Source organism: Anguilla rostrata, chromosome 9 (genome assembly GCF_018555375.3).
Source record: "Anguilla rostrata isolate EN2019 chromosome 9, ASM1855537v3, whole genome shotgun sequence".
Lineage (NCBI taxonomy): Eukaryota > Metazoa > Chordata > Actinopteri > Anguilliformes > Anguillidae > Anguilla > Anguilla rostrata.
The window spans coordinates 37,800,486-37,818,905 of NC_057941.1; positions in this window are offsets into that span (position 1 = coordinate 37,800,486).

Sequence of the window (18,420 nt, forward strand, 5' to 3'; positions counted from 1 at the left end):
TCGAGGCGGATCTGGGAGCCTCTCCGGGGCTCCAGGTGGCTCTGGGGACCCCTCCGGGACTTAGGGCAGAGCAGGCCGTGAAGGCCGCTCCGGGACTTGAGGCAGAGCAGGCCGTGAAGGCCGCTCCGGGACTTGAGGCAGAGCAGGTCGTGAAGGCCGCGAAGGCCGCTCCGGGACTCGGGGCAGAGCAGGCCGTGAAGGTCCCTCCGGCACTCGGGGCAGAGCAGGCCGTGAAGGTCCCTCCGGCACTCGGGGCAGAGCAGGTCGTGAAGGTCCCTCCGGCACTCGGGGCAGAGCAGGCCGTGAAGGTCCCTCCGGCACTCGGGGCAGAGCAGGCCGTGAAGGTCCCTCCGGCACTCGGGGCAGAGCAGGCCGTGAAGGTCCCTCCGGCACTCGGGGCAGAGCAGGCCGTGAAGGTCCCTCCGGCACTCGGGGCAGAGCAGGCCGTGAAGGCCCCTCCGGGACTTGGGGTGGAGCAGGCGACAGGAACACAGACCACAGCTGTAGGGAACCCGGCTGGGCAGCCGGACGGGACCGGCGGGACCCCCGTGGGCCGGACCCCGGAAAAATGGCAAGCCGAGACCCCTCAAAAGGGTCAGGATCCGCCTGCTGATCAGCTGGAGGTCCGGCCGACCGGGAGGCAGCCCGACCACGGCGCCTCCGCGACCGCCCGCCCCGGGCACTGGGAGGCTCAAGCTCCCAACACCCCGATGGCATGTTAAACAATAAAAAAAATAAATAAAAAATAAAAAATAAAAAAAAAACTCTGCTGGGTCCCACACTGGCTGGTTTCTTCTGTCACGGTACGGGTGCTGGGACCCAGACGCAGAGTGGGGGAAAAAAAAACACGAAACTCAAAAAGGGAAAATTAACAAAGACTTTACTAACGACAGGTGAACAAACGGGGAACAGACAAGGCCACAATGGGCTAAAACACAAACTCAAAAAATAATCTAATGAAACAGAAAACAGGAACTCAAAAACACAGACAGGGCAGAACACGGGAAGGCAGAGCACAAGGGAAGGTCAAAAACACAAGTCAGGAACAAAATACAGGCAGGTGAAACACAAACTCAAAAAATAATCTAATGAAACAGAAAACAACAGGAACTCAAAAACACAGGCGGGGCAGAACACGGGAAGGCAGAGCACAAGGGAAGCTCAAACGAAACACAAGTCAGGAACAAAATACAGGCAGGTACAAACGGTCTGTAACAAATAGAATTCGGGAACAAACACAAGCAGGGCAGAACACGGGAAGGCAGAGCACAAGGGAAGGTCAAACAAAACACAGTCAGGTACAAAATACAAGCAGGTACATACAGTTTGCAACATCGGAAATAAACACAAGAAACCAGCACCCGAGTCAAGGGAACAGAGAACTTAAATAGACAAGGGATAACAAGACACAGGTGAACTCAAAAAACAATCAAACCAGAAGGAGGGGAAAAGACACAGGTGGGAACAATGATGGGATAACGAGACAATGAAACAATCATACAATTAACAGGGAGGGAGCAGGACACAAAACAGAAGTGCCGCCATCTGGCGGCCCAACAGGGGAAACACAGACAGGAACACCGGAACATGACAATATTGGGCTATATGGCAATTACAATGTTTTTGAGCAAATTGCATAAGATTTACCCATAATTTGTCCACAATTTCTCTGGATATGTGACGAGAGAGAGAGGAACGAACCAGCACGGATAAAGGCTGGAAAGTGTGCGCAGTTTAGTTAGTTTGTTGTGTTTCTTTATTAGTTTTACCCCAATCCCATGAGGGTGAAGGGCAAAGCTGTTTTTTTTTTTTTTAGAGACTTGAGTCTCTCCCTCTTAAAAATGTTAAATAAAGACCGGAAACTCCCGGATTCTCTTATCTCCCTGTGTCCAACTCTTCTGTTCAGAGAGGGGTGTCGCGGTGTGTGACAAGATGACTGCTGTCTGAAAGGTCCTTTAGTAAAACATCCAGCAGTATAGTCAATTTTACCAGGGTGGCAGGGGTGAGCAGTTGTTCAAAAAAGGTAAAATATTTAAAATTAGGCAAATTATAAAAATTAACAAAAGAATAAATAATAAATATAATTATTGTTGCTAGCCATGTGTGAAGTTCTCTGCCAAGTTAGTATGATTGCTAGCTAGCTCAGTTGACTGGCTCATGACCAAAGTTGTAGGCAAGTAATAGGCAATAGTCTTGATAGACAGACTTTTTGGTTTTGGCTGTTTTAGACTAGCTATTAACAGCTTTAGTACAACAGTGGGATCCAAATTTTGTTTATTGAGTAGTGACTTAATTTCTGCCATCTTCAAGGATATGGGAACACAGACTAATAACAATGAAGAATGAATTATGTGAAGAAATTATTTGCCCAACAGCCCTAAGATATGCCAATACAGCAGTGAAAACGCTGCTCACTAAATAACAAAATAAACGAGAAAAAGTTTTTAATACTATGTCATTCTACAGTCAATATCTGGGACTAATATTTAATAAATATACAACCTTACCGTTGGTTTTACGCGCAGAGAAGTGTGGGCAGGAGAAAACGGGCCCCGGCCTGGGCCAGGAATGCCGAGGTCGCTCTCTTCCACATACTGATCTGCGCAGTTCAGTACAACTAATAGTCACTCACAAGGTAAAGACAATACATTCATTCGTTCTCCTAACACTCTCCAAGCATTCCCAAGACACACACTGAAATCCCCTGGGGCCAAATGCTTCTTTTATCCATTTTTGCTAGCTCCTCCTGTTGTGGAGCTTAAACTTAGTACTTCCCACTTATTTCTTTTTGTTGGTCATGTCCTGTTTTTGACACCATTATTTCCCAATTTTTTGACACCAATATTTATGAGCCCCTTCCTTCTTTATTTTTAAAAAATGCGGGTTCCCGTCTCCCACCTGAATCTCCCTCCCCCTTCTATCACAAATCATATATTCTGACGACACATTTGTGTAAAAGGCAGAAGCTTGCGTTCGTTCTATGTATATGCTTGCATAAAATGCTTAATTTGCATGGCAGATACTACGTGTGTATTACGTGTTTGTTCTTACTGCACATATTTTTAGTGTGAAGTGCTTGCTGCTGCAGGTTGTTAATCTTATGGTTCAGGTTGACCTTTGTCCACTGCGCACCCCTCCTTTGCTGGCCATACAATACATCATGGAGGTGGTGGCTGGTGCTCTTGAATACATTCCTTTCCCATATACATTGGGCCTGTGCTCTCTGAATACATTTCTTTCCCAATACATTGGGCTTGTGCTTTTTGAGTACATATATATTTCTTTCCCACAGATGTCCCTTTTGAGACTGAGTGGTCATGGACAATCCGTTTGGGTAATATATGCGCATTTGTGATGCATGGGTACCATCCAAAATAGCTGTGCGTAATACCACACGTGTTGTTTATGGCGTTGTCGCCCTTTTTTGTACAGTCTGGCTTGATTGACTATTCATCTATTCAGTAGGTGAGAGTATAAGCTTTCTAACGATGTATAACATGTCTAATTTTTCTTTTGGAATAGCGTTTTATAGGTCAGCCTAACCAAACATTTTCTTATCATCGCATTTGTGGTGTGGGGATGGCTGGTTTAAGCAGTCACACCTGCCCTGGGTCAAGCTAATTAGACCTGGCCAATTGGATAATTGGTTAAGAATTAGATAATTGGCCAGGCTAATTGGACCCAGGAACAGGAGTGGCTGCACCTGTGCGTAGTGAGGTAATCACTGCGCACAGGTTAAATCTGCCATCCCCACCCACACAAGAGGAGCTTCTCTGTCATGACAGTGTTTAAGATCTGCTCACTTGGCTGTAACATCTTGCCAAACCCTCGTAAATAAATGTGGACTATTTGAACATCTTCTCCCTGTGTCTCTGTGCTGGAGGGCCCCTAGGAAAGCCACTTTGGTGGCCTGTGGCAGGCGTGTTTGCCACAGCATTTACTTACGAATTAACTTGTGGTAGCAATAAAACGGAGGACGGAGTGTAGCACAGTGGGTAAGGAACTGGGCTTGTAACCGAAAGGTCGTAGGTTCGAATCCCGGGTAAGGACACTGCCGTTGTACTCTTGAGCAAGGTACTTAACCTGCGTTGCTTCAGTATATATCCAGCTGTATAAATGGATACAATGTAAAATGCTATGTAAAAAGTTGTGTACGTCGCTCTGGATAAGAGCATCTGCTAAATGCCTATAATATAATATATATATATAATATAGTAAAAGACGCCGCACCTAGCAAAACGTGGTCAACAATTTTTCATAATTTCAGGGAAAATACAATTATTATTGAGGACTTCTGGGCATAGCTAAGCCATATGTTTGCTGATAGACCTAGCTGACATCGTTTTAGGGAGAAAAACAGAAGCAAATAGAACAGTGATTTACTGTCTTTGTCTCCATCTACTGAACATAGATAAGATTTCATCATTGCTATGTAAGTATTACTGCTCAAAATATTTTGGTTATATACGTTATTTTTTAAATTGAGTGTCTTTAAATAGGTTAGTGGTATTATATAATGTGGATATTTCACATTGTAATGTAAGCGTTAGTTAGTAGTGTAATAATTTTTGTCAAGCATGCAACAGTGATGACGTGAGAGTTAGAACATTGCCAAAATATGGTGGATGGTTGAAAATTGTTTTCATGTTGTCCCATCCCCATACAAGAAAACATACAGAGTACAGAGTATAGAAATACATACAAGAGTTAATTATTACACATTTAGGTACTGTACCGCATTGTGTGACAATATTTTTGCATTATTTTAAAAATCTGATAGCAATGTTTCATCTTAAACCTTCATAAGGGGCTTATGTATATGGTTTATAATGGACAAAAAGCATTTTATTCAATTTTGGATATGTTTCTGGACCCCTAGATATTTTAGACCACTGTACTGACTGAAAACTTGCAATTCCCACTTGAAAATGATGCATCAGTGAGTTTCTTGAGTCAAAACAGTTGATTTGTAGTGAAATACATGAATATGTTGTGATTTACAGCAATGCATAATTTAGACATTTTGGATAGATTTGGAGACGCTGGGTACACTGCTTAGTTTTTGCTTCATACATCTATAGTAGTTCTACATATCCACCCTTAGATTTTATGAACTTGTCAAGAAGTTTTTGATCCAGCACATGTATAGTTTAACCTGCTGTATTTATGCAATCTCTCAGTATTTCATTACAAACTAAAAAATGCAAATTCATTTTTGATTTTGTCTAGACAATTGCATTTGTGGCACTTTATTTTTTACAAAGTATGAATATAAACTAATCTGCATTAGTATTTTAAATTGTACAAAATTTGTACAATTACATTTGTATTAATACAATGTATTAATACATTGTACATTTAATGTCTTGCTTAATTTAAGCCATTTTTCAAGTATCTGTGGTGTTCACATCTGGAGTTATAAAGCTTTAAATAGGGTACCACCTAAATGGGCAAGGATTGGCAAGATTCAGCTTGTGTGCTAAGGGGTTAAGTGTGGTTCAGCCACTGTTTTCTTTAGACGTATTTATAAAGCACATTTAAATACAACCCACATTGACCAAAGTGCTGTACAGGCAGGTAAAATCACAGAGTAAGAACAAATCACAGAATAAAAACAGAAACACAGAGTAAAATCACAAAGTAAAAAGCATAAAAACACATGCATAGGCACAAATCTACAAGTCACAGGCATAGGCGCAATGGAATCACATCAGGAGGATCCAAACGCTAGAGAATAAAAGTATGATTTCAGCCTGGACTTGAAGGAATCAATGGAAGGGGCAGATCTAATTGAGTGGGGGATGCTGTTCCAAAGTCTAGGGGGAGCAACAGCAAAGGCACGGTCACCCCTGAGCTTAAGTTTTGCTTGTGGGACAGCCAGGAGCCCCAGGTCAGACGACCTGTGGGACCTGGAGGTGGAGTAAGGGGTTAAAAGGTCTGTGGTGTACGAGGGAGCCTGCCCATTTAGGGCTTTAAAGACAAACAGGAGAACCTTAAAATCAACTCTAAACCAGACTGTTAGCCAGTGGAGAGAGGCCAGAAATGGGGCTAATATGGTCCCTCTTCCGGGTACCTGTCAGGAGCCTGGCTGCGGCATTCTGGACCAGTTGCAGGCGGGACAGGGACGACTGACTAATCCCAGTATACAGGGAATTGCAGTAGTCTAAGCGGGAGGATATGAAGGCATGGATGACTTTCTCACATCTTTAAATGACAGAAAGGACTTGATTTTTGCAATGGTGCGAAGCTGAAAGAAACTGGCTTTTACTACTGCATTGACCTGCTTGTCAAATTTAAAGGCGGAGTCAAATATCACTCCAAGGTTTTTGACATAGGGTTTGACAAGGTTGGACAGGTTGCCTAGGCTGCTGGTAATCATGGTAATTTGATGGAGTCAGGGGGGGCCGAATAGGATAATTTCAGTCTTGTTCTCATTCAGCTGCAGGAAGTTTTGAGCCATCCAGCACTTGATGTCCTCAAGGCAGTCCATGAGACTGTTGAGTTTGCACTGGTCGTTTGGTTTCAGGGGGAGATAAAGCTGTGTGTCATCTGAATAAAAATGAAAGGCAATGTTGTACTTTTGAAAAATTTGACCAAGGGAAGCATGTAAATAGAGAATAGAATGGGACCTAGGATGGAAACCTGTGGGACCCCGCAGGAGGGGCAGGCTGGAGGAGAGGAAGAATTTCCTATGTTGACAAAGAAACTTCTATTGCTGAGGTAGGATGTGAACCAGTTCAAGGCAGTGCCACCAACACCAATCCCACACTGAAGACAGTCAATTAAAATGTCATGATCCACTGTATCGAACACTGCACTGAGGTCAAGAAGAATCAGGACGGCACAGTCATCGTAGTCGATAGAGAGGAGCAGGTCATTAGACACTTTCAACAAGGCAGACTCTGTCTAAAACCTGACTGAACTCTTTCCAGGATGTTATTTTGTAGGGCAGTAGGGCAGCAATTGACCGAGAATGACCTTTTCAAGAACCTTAGGCAGGAATGGAAGTTTAGAAATCGGTCTGTAGTTAATTAGCAAGGTGGGGTCTAAATTTGTTTTTTTCAGAAGGCTGGACCACTGCGTGCTTGAGGCAGGTTGGAACGATACCTGTAGCTAGAGAGCTGTTGATTATAGATAGGATGCTAGGACCGGCTATGTCAAAGACCTCCTTCAGGAGAGCAGTGGGGTCAATATCAAGGGGGCAGGTTGCAGATTTCATGGAAGAAACAATCTCTGTAAGGGAGGGTAGCGTAATGGGTTGGAAACAGTTCAATTCAGATGGACAGGCCAGAGAGACAGCTAGGTCACGAGTGGAGGGGGAAATGTTCATTTTGATGTCCTCAACTTTGCTAATGAAAATTTTTTTAAATTATTTGCACTTAATTGGAGGCACGTCTAAACTGGTACTGGGGGTGGGACAGATAACAGAGTTAATGGTATTGAATAGGGCCTTGGGATTACGAGAGTTATTAGAGATGAGGTCAGAAAAGTATTTTGTTTTCGCAGCCTTAACTGCTTCCTGATAATTGTGAAGATTGTCCCTCAAAATTTCAAAGGAAATTTGAAGCTTATCGCACTTCCACTTCCGCTCTGCTTTTCTGCACTCCCTCCTTAGGGCTCTGGTGGTGTCATTAAGCCAAGGCAAAACTTTAGGCTTAGGCTTTTTCAATTTAAGGGCGACAACAGAATCCAGAATAGAAAAGCAGGTGGTGCTAAATAAGGAAATAAGTTCCTCAGTGCTGAGATGGGGAGGAGAAGCCTCAATAGTGTAGGTACTGGGGGCAGCTATGAGGGCCTGAGAGAACTTATTAGCAGTCAAAGAGTTAATGTAGTGAGAGTAACGTACAGGGAGATGAGATTTAGTAGGTGAGAGAGGCAAAAATGAATCAAATACAGCAGCACTGTGATCCGATAGACAAGCATGAGTTATTTCCATTTTGCAAATCGGAAAACCAAACGATAAGACTAGGTCTAGTGTATGGCCTAGCTTGTGCGTAGGGCCAGTTGTAAGCTGAGCAAGATTAAAAGATTCAACCAGATGCTTAAATTCACTAACAAGAGGCTTAGAGGGACAGCAAACATGAATATTAAAATCACCACCGAGAACCAGGACTCTATCAAAGTTGGGCATGGTATTTGAAAGAAAGTCCGCGTATTGTGGAATAAAGTCTTTATGCATTCTTGGCGGACGATACACAAGAGCAATTAAAAGGGGTTTGAGCAGGCCTACTTTAATTAATTGCACCTTGAAGCTGGAGAAGTGATCGGAGTTTAAAAGGCGGCAATTAAAATGTTCCTTAAACACAACGGCTAGACCTCCGCCCTGTCCGGAGGGTCTAGACGTGCTAAAAAGTTACAGTCATTAGGACAGAGTTCGAGCAAACTCACCAACGTTAAGCCAGGTTTCCGTCACCAGCAAGAAGTCCAAACCGTGGGCGGTGAAAAAATCATTAACCCTCTGGGGCAGGGGTCAGCAACCTTTACTATCAAAAGAGCCATTTTTGGCCCCTCTCCCCTAAATAAAATTCATCTGGAGCCGCAAAACCTATTTGACCCTTGAAGAATGAAGATAACACAGTGTATAAAGTTTTATATATAGTTATACTATATTCAGAGGGATTTGAATCTATCCAAAAGCTTATTTCTAGTATGTTTGACAGACGTTTTTAATGCAAAAGGAGGTCATACAAGATACTAATTAAATTTTTGTTTCCAATTTTTTTTGTCATCCACTGTAAAAGAACAATAGTTTGTAGCATTTATGAAATCATAGAACAACAAAAAGACAACTGTTGACATTTTATTGCTGTTTTTACCTTATAACAAAGGAAAACCTCAAACTCTTATAAAGAGGAGAGAAAAAACACTGGCATGTGTAGACCTACTTTGAAATACAAACAAAGAACCATGCAGGTCTATTTCAGTCATTTCCTTATTTGTAGAACATTAATAAAATAAAAAGTAGCCCACTTTGAAATAAATCAAATGTATAGCTGCAGCCTAATAACTTTAAAAAAAGAGTAAACATAAAAATAGGCCAGTTTGTATTTAATTATGACTTAAGTCCATTTCAGTGTGTTGTCATCCTCTTGTTTTCTCCTCAGCCACGTACAGCAATCAACCATCGAGCCTGAACATAAAACACAACTACATCAGCTCAGGTTCTAAAATAAATATGTTTTTGCAAAATAATAACCTATTAAATGATAGTGTTCTCACCCGTTTAATGTGATTTCTGTTTCTGAACATCACTGCAGAGCTTCTCTATATCAGGGATGTAAGACGTGACTTTCACTTGACTCGTCACAGGCGATTGAGTATGCTGGAGCTGAATTAATCTCCTTAATTTGTTGACTGGTGATGTTTTCTGCCATCTTAATGGTCCTGTCCTTGACGGTCTTTGCTGATAGAGGCATATCTCTAATTTTCTGAACAATTTCACGTTTGTTTTTGAAGTCCGAGAATAGATGTTCTGATATTTTAATAAATGATTCTTTCATGTATTCTCCATCTGTGAACGGCTTTCCGCGTCTTACTATCTCCTGAGCTGCCACAAAACTAGCAGCAGTAGTTGAGTTTGGAGACTTGATCCACTTATTGAAAGTAGATTTGCTCTGCTCAGCTTTCCGCAGCAGTTCCGAAATCGCTCTTTTTCGTTCATCTCCAACTTGATACTTTTCAGCAAATGCTGTGTGTTTGTTCTGGAAATGTCTTTCAACATTGCATTTTTTGTTGTTTGCTAATTTCTCGCCACATATCAAGCATACAGGTAAGCCCGCATTGTCAGTAGTGAAAGCAAATGAATCTGTCCACGCTGAGTTAAACCCTCTATTTTCCTCAGAGACTTTTCTTTTTTTAGATTTATTCATGGTTAGCTTACCTGGGGTCAGAAACTCAAGATTAGCCACCTTCAGACTGCCCGGAGAGGCGCCCGGGGTGTGACGCATATTTAGTTGACGACATATTAAACAGTTTTTTTTTTCTTCAGTGTCACAATATCACCTCGATCTCCAAAATAAGAGGTGTTCCCTTTGAAAAAAATAAAATAAATAAAACAGTTGTTATTTATTTCCATATATATATTTTTTTTTTTCCCAAAGCTATAGGGAGCCACTGCAGAGGGGCTTAAGAGCCGCATGCGGCTCCGGAGCCGTGGGTTGCCGACCCCCGCTCTGGGGTCTAAGGGTAAAATGAGGCACACTGGTGATTGTGCGATGCTCTGACATGTGTGTAAATTTCATTAACTTTATGAAGCAGCAGTAAGTAGGTCATAATCATGTGTGGATTGTAAACTGCTCTAAAATCACACAAACTGTAAACAGTAGTTTTGAACATGCACAGGAATGTTGTAATAAAACACACTAAACAATTGTGACTAAGACTTTTCTTCAATGTCTTGGGTATCAAAAGATGACAAAATATTTTAGCAAATCCAATGAGAAATAAAATAAATTGCTAAAAATTAGTGTTGTGACTACTATTTTTCAACACCAGGTGAGAATGGGAGGGCAAATGGCCTCTCTGTAATGAATATGCATTGGGTAGGAATACCTGCCAGCTAAGTAGGCTATTCACACCTGGCCGCATGCCTCCCCACCACTAAGACAAAGACTCAGTGAGCCATTTAGAAGACAGAAACATAGATATCTTTTGATTTTAGAACATTTATTGAAATAAACTGTATGGAAGATGAGATGAGACTGGTGTACTCTTGCAACGTCTGCCTGGCCTCTTAGCTAGTGGTGAACTAGGCTGTGTTTCCTGATCAACATCTCTGCAAATATAATAAAAACAAAATTGTTAGGAAATGTGAAATCAAATCAAACTTTATTTATATAGCACATTTCCTTCAACAGGTGAAAATTAAATGTGCTTTACAAAAAAGGGACAAACCACTAACTAATGAAAACAAAATTTATGAAATGTGACATCATATACAAACAAAGAACCAAACAAACACAACCAGACGTAGAGAGGCAGCCTATAATTTTGTGAAGCAATGGTTAGAATCATTCGTAGTGCGGGAATTTACAAGCGCGCATATTAGTGAATATTCCTACAAACACACAGAGAATGTAATACAGCACACATTTACAAATAATGCAAGCTATCAACGAAAAAACATTAGCTTACCTAAATAATCACTGATATTCCAACTCAACTACGCGCAACTCATCAATAACAATGCCTCAATCTGAAGTAGGCTAGGTCTGTTTAGCTAAGTAGTTATTTTATTGCTATTTCCCAAACTTACTTAGAGTATGCTAATATCGATTGTGCAAGGACATCAGTTTTAGAATCCTAGCCACGCCACTACACGCCAGACATGAGCTATTTATTACGAATATGATCGAAAAACATACAGTCTACCTGATACTTCTAACACAACCAGACGCAGAGAGCCTAGCCTATAATTTTGAGATGCAATAGTTCGAATCGTTCATAGTGTGGGAATTTACAAACGCGCATATTGCTGGATATTCCTACAAACACACAGATACGTTGCAATACAGTACACATATTTACCAATATGATCATAAGAAATATACTTACGCATGAAGTTGATCCTCAGCTGGATCAGTTCGCTGTTCGAAATGACACCGCTCTTCATCAGTGTCGGCTTCCGGAAGGACCATTTTCCAAAATTAAACGAAATGTTCACCTCAAAAGAAGTGAATTAGGTGACATTTTGACATTCTATCCCGCTTTCGCAGACTTGGCATTTCTCACATGGATCTCGCATTGCCCCTCCTTTAGTCTCCTTCTATAGAGAGTAATTATAATGTTGTTAACATGTGAATGCAATTTGGGCGGACTTCCTACTGAGCAAAATTCACATAGTAATGAGTAAAGTTTAACGAAGCATACATGATCTAATTAATCAAATTTATTTTAAAACAATTCATATTATTTGCCAATGGACGCATTGGAAAGTCGCGATTCTAAGGTTTCTGTCAATGTTTTTGTTGCGTCTGTATGATAACAGCACGTGAAGTTAATCATCCAAATAGAAACAAAAGTTAATTTCATCTTGTCGAGCTCCGCCGGCGGAGCTCTCGACCCCAGAAGGTTAAGAATAAAAGTCTTATTGGATAGGGATCTCTCATTTATCAGAGCCAGTTTGAATGGGACAGCAGCAGATTCACAATCCGACAACGGCACCCACGCCAGAGGGTGGAGATTCTGGGCGTCCCGCCATGTACAGGTTGGGGGACAGAGACCAAGCGCAACCAAATAAGGATCTTAATAAAGCGTCTCACTAAAAAGCTGAGCACGCCACAAAATCTCTTCCGAGACCAAGGAAAGGTAATGATAAACGAACAGAAAAGACTACTACTCCACGGGAATATCCCAACTAAATAAGGGAACTTCAAAAGGAGGGCTCCTAACCAAGGGGGAGGAGAAGATAGGTTCTCCAAAACTCAGAACGAAAATAAAATAAACAATAGCCCAATGGAGCGAGCTGATGCAGACCCAGCCTCTGGGCACTGGACTCAAAAACCTCCGTAGCTCAGAGAGAGGACAACTAACTGCACAACTCGCAGAACTGATCTCCTCCTAACTCTCTACCCCGTGACAATCCTGACTAAAGGAGTCACGGACATGCTAAACCAGATACTTCCCTTATATAAGTAAACGCAAGAGATTATTAACGCCTATGGGCATAATTCTTGGACGTGAGCTTATATAAAGTACGAAGCGCTGAAAAACACTGTTTGGTTACCAGTACCGGCTCTGAACCAATAAGAGTGAATTCTGCATGCGTACGGACCAGTTAAACCAAAAAACGTAACAAACTCTAATTAGAGAAGCAGGGTTGGAAAGGAATAGAGCAGAATGCTCAAGCCACCCAAAACCATGACATGCCAAGTTTCAACTGCAACAATTTTTGGTACAAAGGGGGAGACAAGAAGCTTGCCACAGGTGTCTGAGAAGGTCACAAAAATGTAAAGATGATTTGAGGGATACTTTATAAATGGGGTAAAGTTCATAATTAAAAGTACACTTGCTGTAAGCATATAATCAGGTGGTATATGTATGACCATTGTTTGCAAAATATTATATCCTAATCAATAGCCTGTGTGATTCTATTCAAAACTGCATGTTTTGTGTATAATGTCAAATGACGACAAGCTATAAAAATCAGGATTGCATGCAAAGGGAGAATAAGAAGTTAGATTAAGAAGGAACACCCTCCCCCACCGTGAGGCACCAGGAAACTAGGTATTTTGTCAAGGTTTCTGGAGTGAAACAAAAAGGTTCTGAGGAAAGCAGTAAGTTGGTATGGGCGGAGGAGTAAGAAAGTGTCATGCCATGTGAATTACCTCATAGAAAGATAGCTTACAGAAAGATATAAGCAGCAGAACATGTAAACAGAAGTTTGAGACTCTCTTCTCGAACTCTGTGATGAGTGCTTGAACAGTTTCTCCTATTTGGCCAAATAAAAGTTATATTGTTGAATTAGTCTGCCACCTGACTGAGTTACTTGCCTCCATTGAAGGTAAAATCCATGACACCTGACATATTTTGTATATGTACATGCATCACGGTAGCTACGATTTAAGGATACTCAACCAGAATATCTATCCCTACTTAGCTAAGCTTTGGGCAGTGAGCAATATCATTGAGTAAGATTTGGATTTCGTGAATTTTGTGCTTTAATCCCCACTACTGATTGCCGTGAGACACTGATGGTTATAATGGTGTGTGACTTCTCTATTTATCTTTAAAGCGTGTATTTTATTTATTTTATTATTTTATTTTACTTATTCTGAATGAAGTGCAATACTGCATTTAGTGAGTGTTAAAAGATCCAGTAAGTGTGCTTTAGTCACAAATTTAGCTGTATTCATTGAGTTTCACATCAGTGCCTATCGTTCTACACTAATATTGCTAAAGAAAGTTACCTCTGGTGGTAGTGGATGTCTGTCTAGTCAGTGCATTTACTTGTCCTCTGTCCATTGTGTAACTTGATATTGCCCACTGGCCTTTGCGCCAGGTAATGATTTTTGCTCTCTTTTTAAAAAGAATTCAAAATAGTCTTTCGTACATTTCTATACATTAGCTTTCATCTGTTTCATTTACTTGAAAATTGCTTGTGCGGGGCCTTCCCATTAAAGTGTAACAGGGTCCTCCTGCCCCTTAAAATGGGAGTGGCGTAGTCAAGTAGATTATTTGTGGGACTAGCTAACACCTCCTGGTGGCCACATATTTAGTAATCCAGATTTCTGATTAAAATTATTGCTGTAATTAATAGCAGTATGGTTTGTTTTGATATTGATCAAGTTTTTGTGGCAAACTTCAGTTTATAGATTTAGTCAGACGGTTGAGTGGGGACCGTCGGCTTCTTGCACTGAACTAGGAGGGGAAAAATAGGTCACATGGTTCCTATTCAATCGTATTCAATTTGATACTTCTGCAAGTGGCACCACCACAAGACGTCTGCTAGAGCCCGGAAACAACATTACTGATAAGCACTGCCGTGTATTTCCTATGAGTGCTGTGGAAGTTCATCAAGCTCGCTTCAGCACGAATTAGGTCCTAAAAGTTCACATTGTGGTAATCAATAGAAGCAGGCAATAACAAAGTTCTAGTTCTTAAACTGTTCTTGTTAGCTTCTTCTAAGCCTCCCTTTTATTGTGACAAACTCATCCTTCAAAGAGTATGAGTCTAAGAATTCCTCACTAATTATAATGAGTTGAGTCTGGATGTCTACTTCCATATAAATTTCAACGTTGTTTATTAGCAGTTTCCCTATAATGTCCCTGCAAGCACCCCTGTTTATTTCTCTGGACAGAAGTTAGTTGCTGGATAAAAACAGTAGCCTCTGTACTTCTGCTCCTGATGTTTTCTGTGGACAGTAGGCACTGACACATCCACATCTGCGTAGTACATGACTTTGGAGCTATCTGGAAACACAGGGGCTTCCTGAACTCCACAGGTAAAGCTATTTCACATACCTCATTGGTCAGTCATTTGTTGGAAGCTATCCTGTTTCCGAAACAGATAGCAGTTTGCAAATGTGCGGCCCACAGGGTTGGTGATGACCCCATCATCCAAGGAAACAACTATGCAGATGCGGCTGCTAAATCCACTGTCGACAGTTCTGTTGCCCCCATCATGCAAATGCTTGCGCAACCTCTCAAGTCAGCGCCATTGACTATGCCCTTCACTACACTAGCTGAATGTCAGGTGCAAGCGACTCCATGTTTACCTAAACTGTTCTTCCCCTATTTTGCTAAGTTGACCCATGGTAAAGACTAAGTGTCAAAAGGGGGGATGATATCGCAAATGAACCAACACTGGGATACACAAGGATTTTCAAATTATGCCTCAAATTTGGTATTTGTGATTTTAACTATGTAGCTTGGGGCATTCGGATTTTGGATCAAGTGATGAATATGAGACAATACAGACAACCACTGAAGAGGGGGAAAGTAGTGGACAAGTTCCGGTTCTCACTGACTGGAGCCACCATCCCGTCCATTACAGAGCAGCCAGTCAAGAGCTTCGGGAAGATCTTTGACTGCAGCCTCAAAGATGCTGCCTCCATCCAGAAAACCAGCAAAGAGCTTGAGGCCTAGCTGACCAAGGTGGACAAAACAAGCCTGCCGGGAAGGTTCAAGGTCTGGATTTACCAGCATTTCATACTACCCCAGATCCTGTGGCCTCTGCTAGTGTATGCAGTGCCCATAACGACAGTCGAGGCTCTGGAGAGGAAGATCAGCAGCTACTTGCGAAGATGGCTAGGCCTACCCCGCAGTCTGAGCAGTGCTGCTCTGTATGGCACCAGTAACATCCTGCAACTCCCGATCAGTGGCCTCGCTGAAGAGTTCATGGTGTCACAGACACAGGAAGCTGTCCAGTATAGAGAATCTAGGGATCCAAAAGTGGCATCTGCTGCCATCCAGGTTCAAACAGGCAGGAAATGGAGCGCAGACAAATCTTTGGAGGTGGCTGAGTCACGGCTGAGGCAGAAGGCACTGGTGGGGTCCGTAGCAGCAGGGCGTGCAGGTATAGGCTACTTCCCGGTGACCAGGGTCGACAATGTTCAGGGCAAAGAGCGGAAACATCTTGTTCAGGCGTGGAGGAGGTACAAGCCAGCAGGATGGTAGGGATGGGACAGCAAGGAACATGGACTAGATGGGAAAGTGTACTGCAACGAAAGATCACCTGGTCCAACATCTCGCAAGCAGACTTCCATCGCATCAGGATCTTAGTCCAAGCTGTCTACTATGTCCTACCAAGTCCAGAAAACCTTCACGTCTCGGGCAAAATTGAGACACCTTCCTGCCCTCGTTGTTCTGGAAGAGGATCCTTGGAACACCTCCTTAGCAGCTTCCCAAAAGCCCTTGGAGATGAGCGCTATCACTGGCGCCATGACCAGGTGCTTAAGGCAATCGCTGAGAGTGTAGCCACTGCCATCAACACCAGCAAGGGCTACCACCAGCCAAAGACCATCACGTTCCTAAGAGCTGGAGAGAAGCCCCACCTACAACCTAGAGCAAAGTCTGGTCTCCTCACCATTGCCACCGACTGGCAACTGGAAGTGGACCTGGGCAAGCAGCTGAAGTTCCCAGCCCATATAACATCAACACAGCTTCGACCAGACATGATCATCGTTTGATCCACAGTCCACCAAGCAACTGATCATGCTGGAACTCACAGTGCCCTGGGAATGAGGGCCAACGAGAGGAAGCGCACCAAGCACCAGGAGCTTATGGAAGAGTGCAGAAGGCAAGGCTGGCAAACTCGCTGTGAGCTTGTGGAGGTGGGCTTGATCTATTTCGCACCTGTAATTAGTGTTATGCGAGGGGACATTGGAAAAATGAATGTCCTAATAAAACCCGTACCGATCCTAAATATGTAGGCCTCATGACTAAGTCAAGCTCTCACAATCTCCACTCTCCTCACTGGTCTGACCTGCCTGAGAAATCATTGACTCGAGGCATAGCCTCTGATTACTCTCACTTTATTTCAGATGGAGTGGTTTCCTTGAAAAATGATAAGAAGCCTGTGAAAATTCTGCGCGACACAGGATCGTCCCAAAGTTTGATATTCGTTAATGCTTTGCCTTTTTCTTCAGAGTTGTATGCTGGTCGCAGTCCTTATTCAAACTATGGTAGGATATACAATTGTTCCACTGCATAACCTTGTTTTGTCCTCAAAACTTGTGTCCGGAGAAGTGGTGATGAGCGTTTGTCCAGAGTTTCCAGTGCCGGGTGTGTCTGTTGTTCTCGGTAATGATCTAGCCGGACAGGCTGTGGGTGGCGCACCTTTTCCTGTGGTGACAGACAATCCCCCTATGTCCAAGTGTGAGGACGAAGTGGGTGGGCAGTTCCCAGAAGTATTTACATCATGTGCCGTTACACGTTCCATGACTTGCAAATTGGTTCTGGAAAATGAAAATCCTTGGCTGTGTAATCTCGTTGACACTTTCTTTAGTGATTTAGGGTCCCTGGAAAATTCACCAGCAAAGCCCGTGCCAGACACTGCTGTGTCTACCCCTGCTGTTGCCAAGTTGACTGAACAGAGAGAAAGTTCTTCCGTCTATGAAATTAAACTTGTTGCATTTGAAATACCTGATTCTAATGCCAATGTGGCTGATAATATATGTACTGATTATAACGGTGATGTTGAAATGAAAATTGAAACTGATTTTATTGAAAGTGTTAAAAATATTTCTGATGCGGTTATCGCTGAAAACAAAAACGTGAAAAAAGTGCTTTCCTATAAGAATACACATACGGACACATTTCCTGTCTCTCTTTTCGGGGTCTCTCGTGAGTTGTTGATTAAGGAGCAAGCATGCGATCCTACTGTGAAGGACCTGTTTGATCAGGTTGTTTCAGCAGACAAACTAGATGACCTGCAGTCTGGCTATTTTTTGGATAAGGGGTTGTTATGCCGCAAGTAGGTTTTTAAGACAGACACTTTTGTTGGCAACAAAGTTATTCAAACCGTTGTTCCTTCTATGTTCAGAGAGGCAGTGCTGCAAACTTATGACTGGGTTATGCGCAAATTCTTTTGGCCAAAACTAAAGAGAAATGTTGCTGATTATGTAAAAACTTGCCATACATGTCAGATCACTGGTAAACCAAATCAAAAGACACTAGTCGCTCCTTTGTATCCAATTCCAGCTGTGTCTAAACCGTTCAAATATCTTTTAGCTGACTGCGTTTATCCTCTTCCTCGTTCCCATTCAGGACAGGGGCTTCTTTCCTTTCCCTCATTTTTTTTAAGGAGTTAAAGGCTTAATTAGGGCAGGGGGCAGCTGTTTAGGTGAGAAGGAGAAACACACCTCCTGTGCCTAGTGGAAAGTTACTGAGATTGTGGATATAAGGAACGGCCTATGCATCTGAAACTTCAGAGAGTTTTGTGAGTGCTCTCTCATTCTTTCTTCTCCTTGCAAGTTGAATA